The sequence below is a fragment of the Lepisosteus oculatus genome, unplaced genomic scaffold (genome assembly GCF_040954835.1).
Source record: "Lepisosteus oculatus isolate fLepOcu1 unplaced genomic scaffold, fLepOcu1.hap2 HAP2_SCAFFOLD_86, whole genome shotgun sequence".
NCBI classification, from domain to species: domain Eukaryota; kingdom Metazoa; phylum Chordata; class Actinopteri; order Semionotiformes; family Lepisosteidae; genus Lepisosteus; species Lepisosteus oculatus.
The window spans coordinates 420,398-433,841 of NW_027168424.1; positions in this window are offsets into that span (position 1 = coordinate 420,398).

Consider the following 13,444-nt stretch of genomic DNA (forward strand, 5'->3'; position numbering starts at 1 on the left):
TGGGATGGCACCTGTGCTTTTTTCCCCCAACCGCTAGAATATGATTCGCACCAAACCCAAAAGAAATACTGCACAGTTCAGGAACTTCATCAACCTAGCAACTGTAAAATAAGCTTACAAACAACTGAATTGAAATGCCAAAAAGTTCGGAGAAAGGCACAAACTATGTTTACTTGGGGTTTCCAAAATTAAAGCTAACTAAAACTGTAATGCTAAACAATCATGCTGCCAATGGACAGAGAAATATCATGTTTTTTGAATAATGTATTATTTGTTATATAGGAACCCAGTATAAGGGAATCCCTTGCGATCCTGTCTGCAGAGATAAAGGTAAGTATTTTTTTCTCTTTAGCTCTGTCACTCCAAGAAATATAATGAACATAAATATATTTGCCAATCTTTTCATAGTAATCCAAACAACTCTGCGTGTATCTGACATTTGTAATATTTATCTACCGCAGTATAACTCTTCTGGCAAGGCGATTGCTATTGTACCTTGAAAGAAAACTGATTGGAAATGTCATGTACTCTATGGTTTCTATTGATGTCAAGTGGCAAATGTTGACTGGTGATGTTATGTGAATCTTAGGAAATGGTCATTTTTCAATCGAGTCTATGTTTCTCAGAATTTGAGACAGAGAGGTCAATCTCTGCAATCCGAGCTGAGGGCATTTCTTGGAATGGAAAGGTAAGAGCAACGTGTTCTTTGATATTCTCTTAAGACTCTTCGCCAGATTTTACGATGAAAAATGTAAATAATAATAACAAACATTATTTTATATAGTGCCTTGAAAGGTGGCTTCTTTACAGAATGACAGAACCAACTACAATAAATAACACACAAGATATGCATGATGACAATACACAGTTAGAGGAGACAGTAGATGGTCATTGTCAGTGCATTCTGAAGGTAGTTTTCCAATTTTTTGGAACAGGGTAAAAGAGGCCACCTCTACTAGAATCTTTGTCCTAACCAAAAATGTAACAAAGTATAATAATAATATTAAAAATAATAATAATAAACTTTATTTATAGAGCACCTTTCATACAAATAGTGCTTTGGTGCTTTAAAAAGCAAGCGTAAAAATAAAATATTAAAATTGAGAGATATACTTTCAGTTGTAAAGGAAAATACAGCAATACAGTAAAGCAACATACATGTCAATTAAATAAATACAAATTAGGAAAGTCGTAATAAAATAAGAACAATTAAAGAGAACTAAAACAAGAAACATAAATAGAAAGAACAAAGAACCACTTTAACTAAAAGCAACATTTTCAAATGTTTTTTAAAACAATGTACCGAGCTTGACTGCCTAATAAAAAAAAAAAGTGGAAGTGAGTTTCATAATTTAGAAGCATAAAAACAAAAAGCAGCCTCTCCACTCTTTCTGCATTTCACATGTGGTATTTGCAGTAGGCCAGTATGTGCAGATCTCAGGTCACGTATAGGAACATATGAAGACAGACATTCAGTAAGGTACAGACGTGCTAGGTCGCTTAAAGCTTTAAAAACAAGTAAAAGAACTTTCAAATTTATCCTAGATAATACAGGTGACCAGTGAAGTTTTTTCAAAACAGGAATGATATTCTCTTTCTTGTATTTGTTAGGATCTGTGCTACTGCATTTCGAACAAGTAGTAAGGGATTTATTGTTTTCTTGGGAAGCCCACAAAACAGAGCATTATAATCATATCCACATCAATGTGAGCAATGGAGAAGTCAAATTAACGTGTCTAAATATCATCTAGTTCTATCCCAGGGAAGAGGGCTGTTGCCTACACAGACGACAAGACACAAAACGCTCAACTGTGCAAAACACGCATAAGGACATCAGTCAGGAGGAACAAGGTAAAGTGTTTTTACTTCTTCACCATGGTCATGTAGTTTCACTCCAAGCACTGTCATATGAAATAACTGTGGAAACGACCTCCCCAACATTTTGGGTTGTTGCATTTTGCTTCAATGAATTTTAACCTTTTCTTTTAGACATTAAGAGGAAGGACACATTCACCCTTGGTAGAGATTCAGTTGTTCTATGAGATGTCAAGGTGAGAATTAACCACCTCAGGCATAAGTCAATCCACATGACTGAAAAAGGGGCAATGAACAGGATATGGGGATTTTGCTAGTTATAAAGTACAATAATCATCATTACATGATCTAAGACTACTGAAGTATAAGCTGTGTCCCTGACTGATTAATTAGCAAATTCATCTTTGTAGAGTGCAGCTCCTATCTATTCAGTGGCATTTCCTTAAAACAACTGTATTCCCACATTCTGAATATGGAGTGAGATCATGTAAGAATGTTGGACTTGTAATAACTAATTGAAGGATAATAATAATCAACGAAAGTGCTTAAAAGTATCAACAAATGCCTTCAAAGTACTTGACACGTACTTTGCTTTCAAAAGTGAAACATAATTAATGCTTACGTAAGATTTCTCTTGACTTCTCAGGAGTATACTAACTCCAAGGACAAGTAACATCACAAACCATTATTTAAGTGCTGATGTTGGAGCTGCAATACTACTACCAAGACAAAAAATGATACAGGTAACACTGCTTTCAGATTTCTAAGAATTGCTAAAATAGTATGTTTACAGAGCATTCAGAGTCTCATAGAGAAAATATGTTGAGAATATGACAAGTTCCTACCATCTCAAACACTGCCAATCTAGAACAAAAAGAAAGTACTTGAACGCCTGCAGTAATCGAACACAAACCAGAACATATCAGTGCATGACAATGAAATGTAGTCACAAAATGATTCTACCCTTTCAAGTCCCAAAAAGGACCGAGGAACTTACCGGAGGCGATACCTGGATTTCAAACAGAGTACAATGTAGCCACTGTAGGGGAGAAGATCACAGAGAGCTCTTCTCAGATTGCTCAGAGTCAGCCCCAGCACCCTGTCCTGACTGAAGCAGACAAAGTGGTCAAACAGGTAGGTAGAAATGAGTAAGGAACAGAGAGTATGGTTATTCTTGCATTGTTTGTTCATCTGTCAAAGAAAAGAGTGCTTCTGACTTTTGTCAATATTCATCTTTATTTTAGGAGAAGAACAAACGGTGGTATCACACTTTGCTCAAGTGTATGATGCCATGTGTGTACAGCAGACATCACCAAAGGAACAGGAGACACCTGAGTAGAGAACAAGAATATGAAAAGACTGATGAAAAAAAGCACCAGGAGAAATCCATTGAATATGCACAATCTCGTCCAGTATTTCAATGAAAAGTTTCAGTGTTGTTTTTAGTGTCGTCGTATTGCATACATTTAAAACAATGTGTCTTGTTTAATGAACAATTTCATTTACTTTAGTAAAAAGTGTTGTTTACTGTAGTCCTAGCATGGATGCAATTGTTAGAAAAAACGGGAATGAAAAACTGAATGTTTAATACAACATGGGTTTGTGTTAACCCACACACCTAAGTGAAATGTTTGATTACGTTTACAAGACATAACACATAGTTCAGTTGAGTGTGAAAGGGAACAACAGAGAAAGTCACAAACAAAACATTTGTGAAGGACTTGATGAATGTTTTTTCTTTAGAAATGACAAAAAATAAAGAATTTTTCAACAAGATGTCTTTCTATAGCGAGTTTCATTTGAGATAGTCTTTTCTTAGAAGTGCAAGAGTGGTATTCCCTACAACTTATTCCCCAATTTGATCATTCTCAGAAATTAGGAGACGGAAACCACACCTACTGTAATATTAGACCTTGTAACAAGGCAACTAGGTTTCAATGGCTTAAAAGGTGCAGAAAGAGGCTCATGTATAATGACCTCCAGTGTCCCACAGGTTTCCCAAATCATTTCTTAGACTATGGAAAAAGAGGAAATAAAGTGTCTACAGAAAGCGTATACCCCCTTGAACTTTGTTCAGTTTGTTGCGCCAGTGCCAGAGTTTCATGCAATTAAATGAGGACCTCTTTCTCACACCACATATGTTATACTTTCAATGGGAAAAAAGGAAATATTACAATTGTATACATTTTCACCCACATGTTAATATTTGGTAGAAGCCCTTTTCACAGCAATTTCAGCTGTGAGTCTGTTGGTAATGGGCTCCACCACCTCTGCACCAACAAGATTTGATAATATTTGAGAATTTCAGAAGTCTGTCTGGTTTAGCTGAAGAATCAGCTAAGGTAAGTTTCAGGAAGAGCATCTGATTTCTTTCAATAAAGCAGAACAGAGAAAAAACACACAATACAAAATCATGAGAATTTGTATCCATATGACACTTTGACTCGAATACTTTTATCAGACCTACACAGAGTATATACTGTACACACTTTTTCAGCCCAGGTTTATACATTTGATACATTTGGAACTGCCATTTGTAGGTGTTTTTGTGTCTTAGCTCAACACTGTGAAACCTGTAGTTACAAACATGGAGGATGAAGACATGAAGACATATATTGTACCTCTGACCGGCCTACCTTCCAAGAGGTGAAAGATGAAACTTTTCCTTTATCGTCAACTCAGTGAATGTCTTTAAACTTTCGAAAACTGTAACAAAGAATAAGTTAAAAAACTTATTTTCATTGGACCCACAGAAAAGTCAAAGTTGTCCATAGAAATGCCCGTCTAAATCAGAAATCTACAGCACAAAGGCAGTGGCCTTTCGGGACATAAGAATGAAATCAGACTTTACTCAGACGAATTGCCCTTGGTCACGGACATCTTGCTATCAGTCACTACAAAGATGTTTTCTCTCGTGCCATGGCTTGCCTGACTTGCTTCTTCAGCTGGATGGCTTCTGGTCGCTGGTCAGGATCGACAGCCAGCATGTCCTGGAGCAGTGTCCTTAGCTCCGTGCTTATGGCTCTATTTACTTTCAGGGGGATGTGGAACTGCAGCCAGGGGTTCTCACGCAGGGCCTCTCCAACAGGCCCTGACAGACATATGCTCCTGTATCGGAAACACACTTTAGTTCAATTCTAAAATATTTCTCATAGGACTGAAGGAACCTTTGCCTGTTAAGAGTTAACAATTAGGTCCTCAAGAACTGTTTTACGGTTTTCTACACTCCTGGCTGGCCAAGGTCTCTTAAGTGGAGGTGTAACTCATGTATCCTACATGTGATTTAGCAACATGAAAGGGAATAGCTTCTTATCGGATTATGGTCTTGGTTAACTGCCTAAGGCTGACCTAAGTGCCTAACTTTCTGACTTTCTTTATACCTTATATGTTAAGAAGCTTCTTCTGACCAATCAGAAATGTATGCTTTATGTATGAACATTTTGCTCATCAAAGTGAGTGAGAGACAAGGTTAACAGAAATTAGCCACGGCAGTAAATGACAGCATATTTTTGGGTTCTTAAATGGTCTCTACCTGGCACACCTGCAGTGCAAACTGACACACACTGCTTAGAGAAACAGCTACTCTATTACTAATATTAATGAAACGTTTCTTATTCTATGGAACAAAAACAAACAGTAAAACTAAAACACAGATCTCTTAGCTTCCTATTTCATGAACCAGATGACTGAATGACCAAGCCTAACTAGTAGCCAGAACCCCAGTTAACCCTCCGTAACACAAAGTTTAACCACACGACAGGAACTCTTTCAAACTGAGTGAAAATCATAAATGGATCCATAACTTTACATCAATTTACTATGTTGTGCCAATACCTGCATTTACATTTAGAACGAATGATGTCATAGAACCAGCATCACACCAGTTCCAGGTGTCTCCAAGGAGACAACAGAACTTCAGTTGTGTTTGCTAAAATACACACTTTGAAACATACTGTAACACTTAGTTAACATGTCTGGTTTAGTTGAAGAATCGGCTAAGGTAAGTTTCAGGGTTTAATGGTGGGATGGCACCTGTGCTTTTTTCCCCCAACCGCTAGAATATGATTCGCACCAAACCCAAAAGAAATACTGCACAGTTCAGGAACTTCATCAACCTAGCAACTGTAAAATAAGCTTACAAACAACTGAATTGAAATGCCAAAAAGTTCGGAGAAAGGCACAAACTATGTTTACTTGGGGTTTCCAAAATTAAAGCTAACTAAAACTGTAATGCTAAACAATCATGCTGCCAATGGACAGAGAAATATCATGTTTTTTGAATAATGTATTATTTGTTATATAGGAACCCAGTATAAGGGAATCCCTTGCGATCCTGTCTGCAGAGATAAAGGTAAGTATTTTTTTCTCTTTAGCTCTGTCACTCCAAGAAATATAATGAACATAAATATATTTGCCAATCTTTTCATAGTAATCCAAACAACTCTGCGTGTATCTGACATTTGTAATATTTATCTACCGCAGTATAACTCTTCTGGCAAGGCGATTGCTATTGTACCTTGAAAGAAAACTGATTGGAAATGTCATGTACTCTATGGTTTCTATTGATGTCAAGTGGCAAATGTTGACTGGTGATGTTATGTGAATCTTAGGAAATGGTCATTTTTCAATCGAGTCTATGTTTCTCAGAATTTGAGACAGAGAGGTCAATCTCTGCAATCCGAGCTGAGGGCATTTCTTGGAATGGAAAGGTAAGAGCAACGTGTTCTTTGATATTCTCTTAAGACTCTTCGCCAGATTTTACGATGAAAAATGTAAATAATAATAACAAACATTATTTTATATAGTGCCTTGAAAGGTGGCTTCTTTACAGAATGACAGAACCAACTACAATAAATAACACACAAGATATGCATGATGACAATACACAGTTAGAGGAGACAGTAGATGGTCATTGTCAGTGCATTCTGAAGGTAGTTTTCCAATTTTTTGGAACAGGGTAAAAGAGGCCACCTCTACTAGAATCTTTGTCCTAACCAAAAATGTAACAAAGTATAATAATAATATTAAAAATAATAATAATAAACTTTATTTATAGAGCACCTTTCATACAAATAGTGCTTTGGTGCTTTAAAAAGCAAGCGTAAAAATAAAATATTAAAATTGAGAGATATACTTTCAGTTGTAAAGGAAAATACAGCAATACAGTAAAGCAACATACATGTCAATTAAATAAATACAAATTAGGAAAGTCGTAATAAAATAAGAACAATTAAAGAGAACTAAAACAAGAAACATAAATAGAAAGAACAAAGAACCACTTTAACTAAAAGCAACATTTTCAAATGTTTTTTAAAACAATGTACCGAGCTTGACTGCCTAATAAAAAGTGGAAGTGAGTTTCATAATTTAGAAGCATAAAAACAAAAAGCAGCCTCTCCACTCTTTCTGCATTTCACATGTGGTATTTGCAGTAGGCCAGTATGTGCAGATCTCAGGTCACGTATAGGAACATATGAAGACAGACATTCAGTAAGGTACAGACGTGCTAGGTCGCTTAAAGCTTTAAAAACAAGTAAAAGAACTTTCAAATTTATCCTAGATAATACAGGTGACCAGTGAAGTTTTTTCAAAACAGGAATGATATTCTCTTTCTTGTATTTGTTAGGATCTGTGCTACTGCATTTCGAACAAGTAGTAAGGGATTTTTTGTTTTCTTGGGAAGCCCACAAAACAGAGCATTATAATCATATCCACATCAATGTGAGCAATGGAGAAGTCAAATTAACGTGTCTAAATATCATCTAGTTCTATCCCAGGGAAGAGGGCTGTTGCCTACACAGACGACAAGACACAAAACGCTCAACTGTGCAAAACACGCATAAGGACATCAGTCAGGAGGAACAAGGTAAAGTGTTTTTACTTCTTCACCATGGTCATGTAGTTTCACTCCAAGCACTGTCATATGAAATAACTGTGGAAACGACCTCCCCAACATTTTGGGTTGTTGCATTTTGCTTCAATGAATTTTAACCTTTTCTTTTAGACATTAAGAGGAAGGACACATTCACCCTTGGTAGAGATTCAGTTGTTCTATGAGATGTCAAGGTGAGAATTAACCACCTCAGGCATAAGTCAATCCACATGACTGAAAAAGGGGCAATGAACAGGATATGGGGATTTTGCTAGTTATAAAGTACAATAATCATCATTTCATGATCTAAGACTACTGAAGTATAAGCTGTGTCCCTGACTGATTAATTAGCAAATTCATCTTTGTAGAGTGCAGCTCCTATCTATTCAGTGGCATTTCCTTAAAACAACTGTATTCCCACATTCTGAATATGGAGTGAGATCATGTAAGAATGTTGGACTTGTAATAACTAATTGAAGGATAATAATAATCAACGAAAGTGCTTAAAAGTATCAACAAATGCCTTCAAAGTACTTGACACGTACTTTGCTTTCAAAAGTGAAACATAATTAATGCTTACGTAAGATTTCTCTTGACTTCTCAGGAGTATACTAACTCCAAGGACAAGTAACATCACAAACCATTATTTAAGTGCTGATGTTGGAGCTGCAATACTACTACCAAGACAAAAAATGATACAGGTAACACTGCTTTCAGATTTCTAAGAATTGCTAAAATAGTATGTTTACAGAGCATTCAGAGTCTCATAGAGAAAATAAGTTGAGAATATGACAAGTTCCTACCATCTCAAACACTGCCAATCTAGAACAAAAAGAAAGTACTTGAACGCCTGCAGTAATCGAACACAAACCAGAACATATCAGTGCATGACAATGAAATGTAGTCACAAAATGATTCTACCCTTTCAAGTCCCAAAAAGGACCGAGGAACTTACCGGAGGCGATACCTGGATTTCAAACAGAGTACAATGTAGCCACTGTAGGGGAGAAGATCACAGAGAGCTCTTCTCAGATTGCTCAGAGTCAGCCCCAGCACCCTGTCCTGACTGAAGCAGACAAAGTGGTCAAACAGGTAGGTAGAAATGAGTAAGGAACAGAGAGTATGGTTATTCTTGCATTGTTTGTTCGTCTGTCAAAGAAAAGAGTGCTTCTGACTTTTGTCAATATTCATCTTTATTTTAGGAGAAGAACAAACGGTGGTATCACACTTTGCTCAAGTGTATGATGCCATGTGTGTACAGCAGACATCACCAAAGGAACAGGAGACACCTGAGTAGAGAACAAGAATATGAAAAGACTGATGAAAAAAAGCACCAGGAGAAATCCATTGAATATGCACAATCTCGTCCAGTATTTCAATGAAAAGTTTCAGTGTTGTTTTTAGTGTCGTCGTATTGCATACATTTAAAACAATGTGTCTTGTTTAATGAACAATTTCATTTACTTTAGTAAAAAGTGTTGTTTACTGTAGTCCTAGCATGGATGCAATTGTTAGAAAAAACGGGAATGAAAAACTGAATGTTTAATACAACATGGGTTTGTGTTAACCCACACACCTAAGTGAAATGTTTGATTACGTTTACAAGACATAACACATAGTTCAGTTGAGTGTGAAAGGGAACAACAGAGAAAGTCACAAACAAAACATTTGTGAAGGACTTGATGAATGTTTTTTCTTTAGAAATGACAAAAAATAAAGAATTTTTCAACAAGATGTCTTTCTATAGCGAGTTTCATTTGAGATAGTCTTTTCTTAGAAGTGCAAGAGTGGTATTCCCTACAACTTATTCCCCAATTTGATCATTCTCAGAAATTAGGAGACGGAAACCACACCTACTGTAATATTAGACCTTGTAACAAGGCAACTAGGTTTCAATGGCTTAAAAGGTGCAGAAAGAGGCTCATGTATAATGACCTCCAGTGTCCCACAGGTTTCCCAAATCATTTCTTAGACTATGGAAAAAGAGGAAATAAAGTGTCTACAGAAAGCGTATACCCCCTTGAACTTTGTTCAGTTTGTTGCGCCAGTGCCAGAGTTTCATGCAATTAAATGAGGACCTCTTTCTCACACCACATATGTTATACTTTCAATGGGAAAAAAGGAAATATTACAATTGTATACATTTTCACCCACATGTTAATATTTGGTAGAAGCCCTTTTCACAGCAATTTCAGCTGTGAGTCTGTTGGTAATGGGCTCCACCACCTCTGCACCAACAAGATTTGATAATATTTGAGAATTTCAGAAGTCTGTCTGGTTTAGCTGAAGAATCAGCTAAGGTAAGTTTCAGGAAGAGCATCTGATTTCTTTCAATAAAGCAGAACAGAGAAAAAACACACAATACAAAATCATGAGAATTTGTATCCATATGACACTTTGACTCGAATACTTTTATCAGACCTACACAGAGTATATACTGTACACACTTTTTCAGCCCAGGTTTATACATTTGATACATTTGGAACTGCCATTTGTAGGTGTTTTTGTGTCTTAGCTCAACACTGTGAAACCTGTAGTTACAAACATGGAGGATGAAGACATGAAGACATATATTGTACCTCTGACCGGCCTACCTTCCAAGAGGTGAAAGATGAAACTTTTCCTTTATCGTCAACTCAGTGAATGTCTTTAAACTTTCGAAAACTGTAACAAAGAATAAGTTAAAAAACTTATTTTCATTGGACCCACAGAAAAGTCAAAGTTGTCCATAGAAATGCCCGTCTAAATCAGAAATCTACAGCACAAAGGCAGTGGCCTTTCGGGACATAAGAATGAAATCAGACTTTACTCAGACGAATTGCCCTTGGTCACGGACATCTTGCTATCAGTCACTACAAAGATGTTTTCTCTCGTGCCATGGCTTGCCTGACTTGCTTCTTCAGCTGGATGGCTTCTGGTCGCTGGTCAGGATCGACAGCCAGCATGTCCTGGAGCAGTGTCCTTAGCTCCGTGCTTATGGCTCTATTTACTTTCAGGGGGATGTGGAACTGCAGCCAGGGGTTCTCACGCAGGGCCTCTCCAACAGGCCCTGACAGACATATGCTCCTGTATCGGAAACACACTTTAGTTCAATTCTAAAATATTTCTCATAGGACTGAAGGAACCTTTGCCTGTTAAGAGTTAACAATTAGGTCCTCAAGAACTGTTTTACGGTTTTCTACACTCCTGGCTGGCCAAGGTCTCTTAAGTGGAGGTGTAACTCATGTATCCTACATGTGATTTAGCAACATGAAAGGGAATAGCTTCTTATCGGATTATGGTCTTGGTTAACTGCCTAAGGCTGACCTAAGTGCCTAACTTTCTGACTTTCTTTATACCTTATATGTTAAGAAGCTTCCTCTGACCAATCAGAAATGTATGCTTTATGTATGAACATTTTGCTCATCAAAGTGAGTGAGAGACAAGGTTAACAGAAATTAGCCACGGCAGTAAATGACAGCATATTTTTGGGTTCTTAAATGGTCTCTACCTGGCACACCTGCAGTGCAAACTGACACACACTGCTTAGAGAAACAGCTACTCTATTACTAATATTAATTAAAACGTTTCTTATTCTATGGAACAAAAACAAACAGTAAAACTAAAACACAGATCTCTTAGCTTCCTATTTCATGAACCAGATGACTGAATGACCAAGCCTAACTAGTAGCCAGAACCCCAGTTAACCCTCCGTAACACAAAGTTTAACCACACGACAGGAACTCTTTCAAACTGAGTGAAAATCATAAATGGATCCATAACTTTACATCAATTTACTATGTTGTGCCAATACCTGCATTTACATTTAGAACGAATGATGTCATAGAACCAGCATCACACCAGTTCCAGGTGTCTCCAAGGAGACAACAGAACTTCAGTTGTGTTTGCTAAAATACACACTTTGAAACATACTGTAACACTTAGTTAACATGTCTGGTTTAGTTGAAGAATCGGCTAAGGTAAGTTTCAGGGTTTAATGGTGGGATGGCACCTGTGCTTTTTTCCCCCAACCGCTAGAATATGATTCGCACCAAACCCAAAAGAAATACTGCACAGTTCAGGAACTTCATCAACCTAGCAACTGTAAAATAAGCTTACAAACAACTGAATTGAAATGCCAAAAAGTTCGGAGAAAGGCACAAACTATGTTTACTTGGGGTTTCCAAAATTAAAGCTAACTAAAACTGTAATGATAAACAATCATGCTGCCAATGGACAGAGAAATATCATGTTTTTTGAATAATGTATTATTTGTTATATAGGAACCCAGTATAAGGGAATCCCTTGCGATCCTGTCTGCAGAGATAAAGGTAAGTATTTTTTTCTCTTTAGCTCTGTCACTCCAAGAAATATAATGAACATAAATATATTTGCCAATCTTTTCATAGTAATCCAAACAACTCTGCGTGTATCTGACATTTGTAATATTTATCTACCGCAGTATAACTCTTCTGGCAAGGCGATTGGTATTGTACCTTGAAAGAAAACTGATTGGAAATGTCATGTACTCTATGGTTTCTATTGATGTCAAGTGGCAAATGTTGACTGGTGATGTTATGTGAATCTTAGGAAATGGTCATTTTTCAATCGAGTCTATGTTTCTCAGAATTTGAGACAGAGAGGTCAATCTCTGCAATCCGAGCTGAGGGCATTTCTTGGAATGGAAAGGTAAGAGCAACGTGTTCTTTGATATTCTCTTAAGACTCTTCGCCAGATTTTACGATAAAAAATGTAAATAATAATAACAAACATTATTTTATATAGTGCCTTGAAAGGTGGCTTCTTTACAGAATGACAGAACCAACTACAATAAATAACACACAAGATATGCATGATGACAATACACAGTTAGAGGAGACAGTAGATGGTCATTGTCAGTGCATTCTGAAGGTAGTTTTCCAATTTTTTGGAACAGGGTAAAAGAGGCCACCTCTACTAGAATCTTTGTCCTAACCAAAAATGTAACAAAGTATAATAATAATATTAAAAATAATAATAATAAACTTTATTTATAGAGCACCTTTCATACAAATAGTGCTTTGGTGCTTTAAAAAGCAAGCGTAAAAATAAAATATTAAAATTGAGAGATATACTTTCAGTTGTAAAGGAAAATACAGCAATACAGTAAAGCAACATACATGTCAATTAAATAAATACAAATTAGGAAAGTCGTAATAAAATAAGAACAATTAAAGAGAACTAAAACAAGAAACATAAATAGAAAGAACAAAGAACCACTTTAACTAAAAGCAACATTTTCAAATGTTTTTTAAAACAATGTACCGAGCTTGACTGCCTAATAAAAAGTGGAAGTGAGTTTCATAATTTAGAAGCATAAAAACAAAAAGCAGCCTCTCCACTCTTTCTGCATTTCACATGTGGTATTTGCAGTAGGCCAGTATGTGCAGATCTCAGGTCACGTATAGGAACATATGAAGACAGACATTCAGTAAGGTACAGACGTGCTAGGTCGCTTAAAGCTTTAAAAACAAGTAAAAGAACTTTCAAATTTATCCTAGATAATACAGGTGACCAGTGAAGTTTTTTCAAAACAGGAATGATATTCTCTTTCTTGTATTTGTTAGGATCTGTGCTACTGCATTTTGAACAAGTAGTAAGGGATTTATTGTTTTCTTGGGAAGCCCACAAAACAGAGCATTATAATCATATCCACATCAATGTGAGCAATGGAGAAGTCAAATTAACGTGTCTAAATATCATCTAGTTCTATCCCAGGGAAGAGGGCTGTTGCCTACA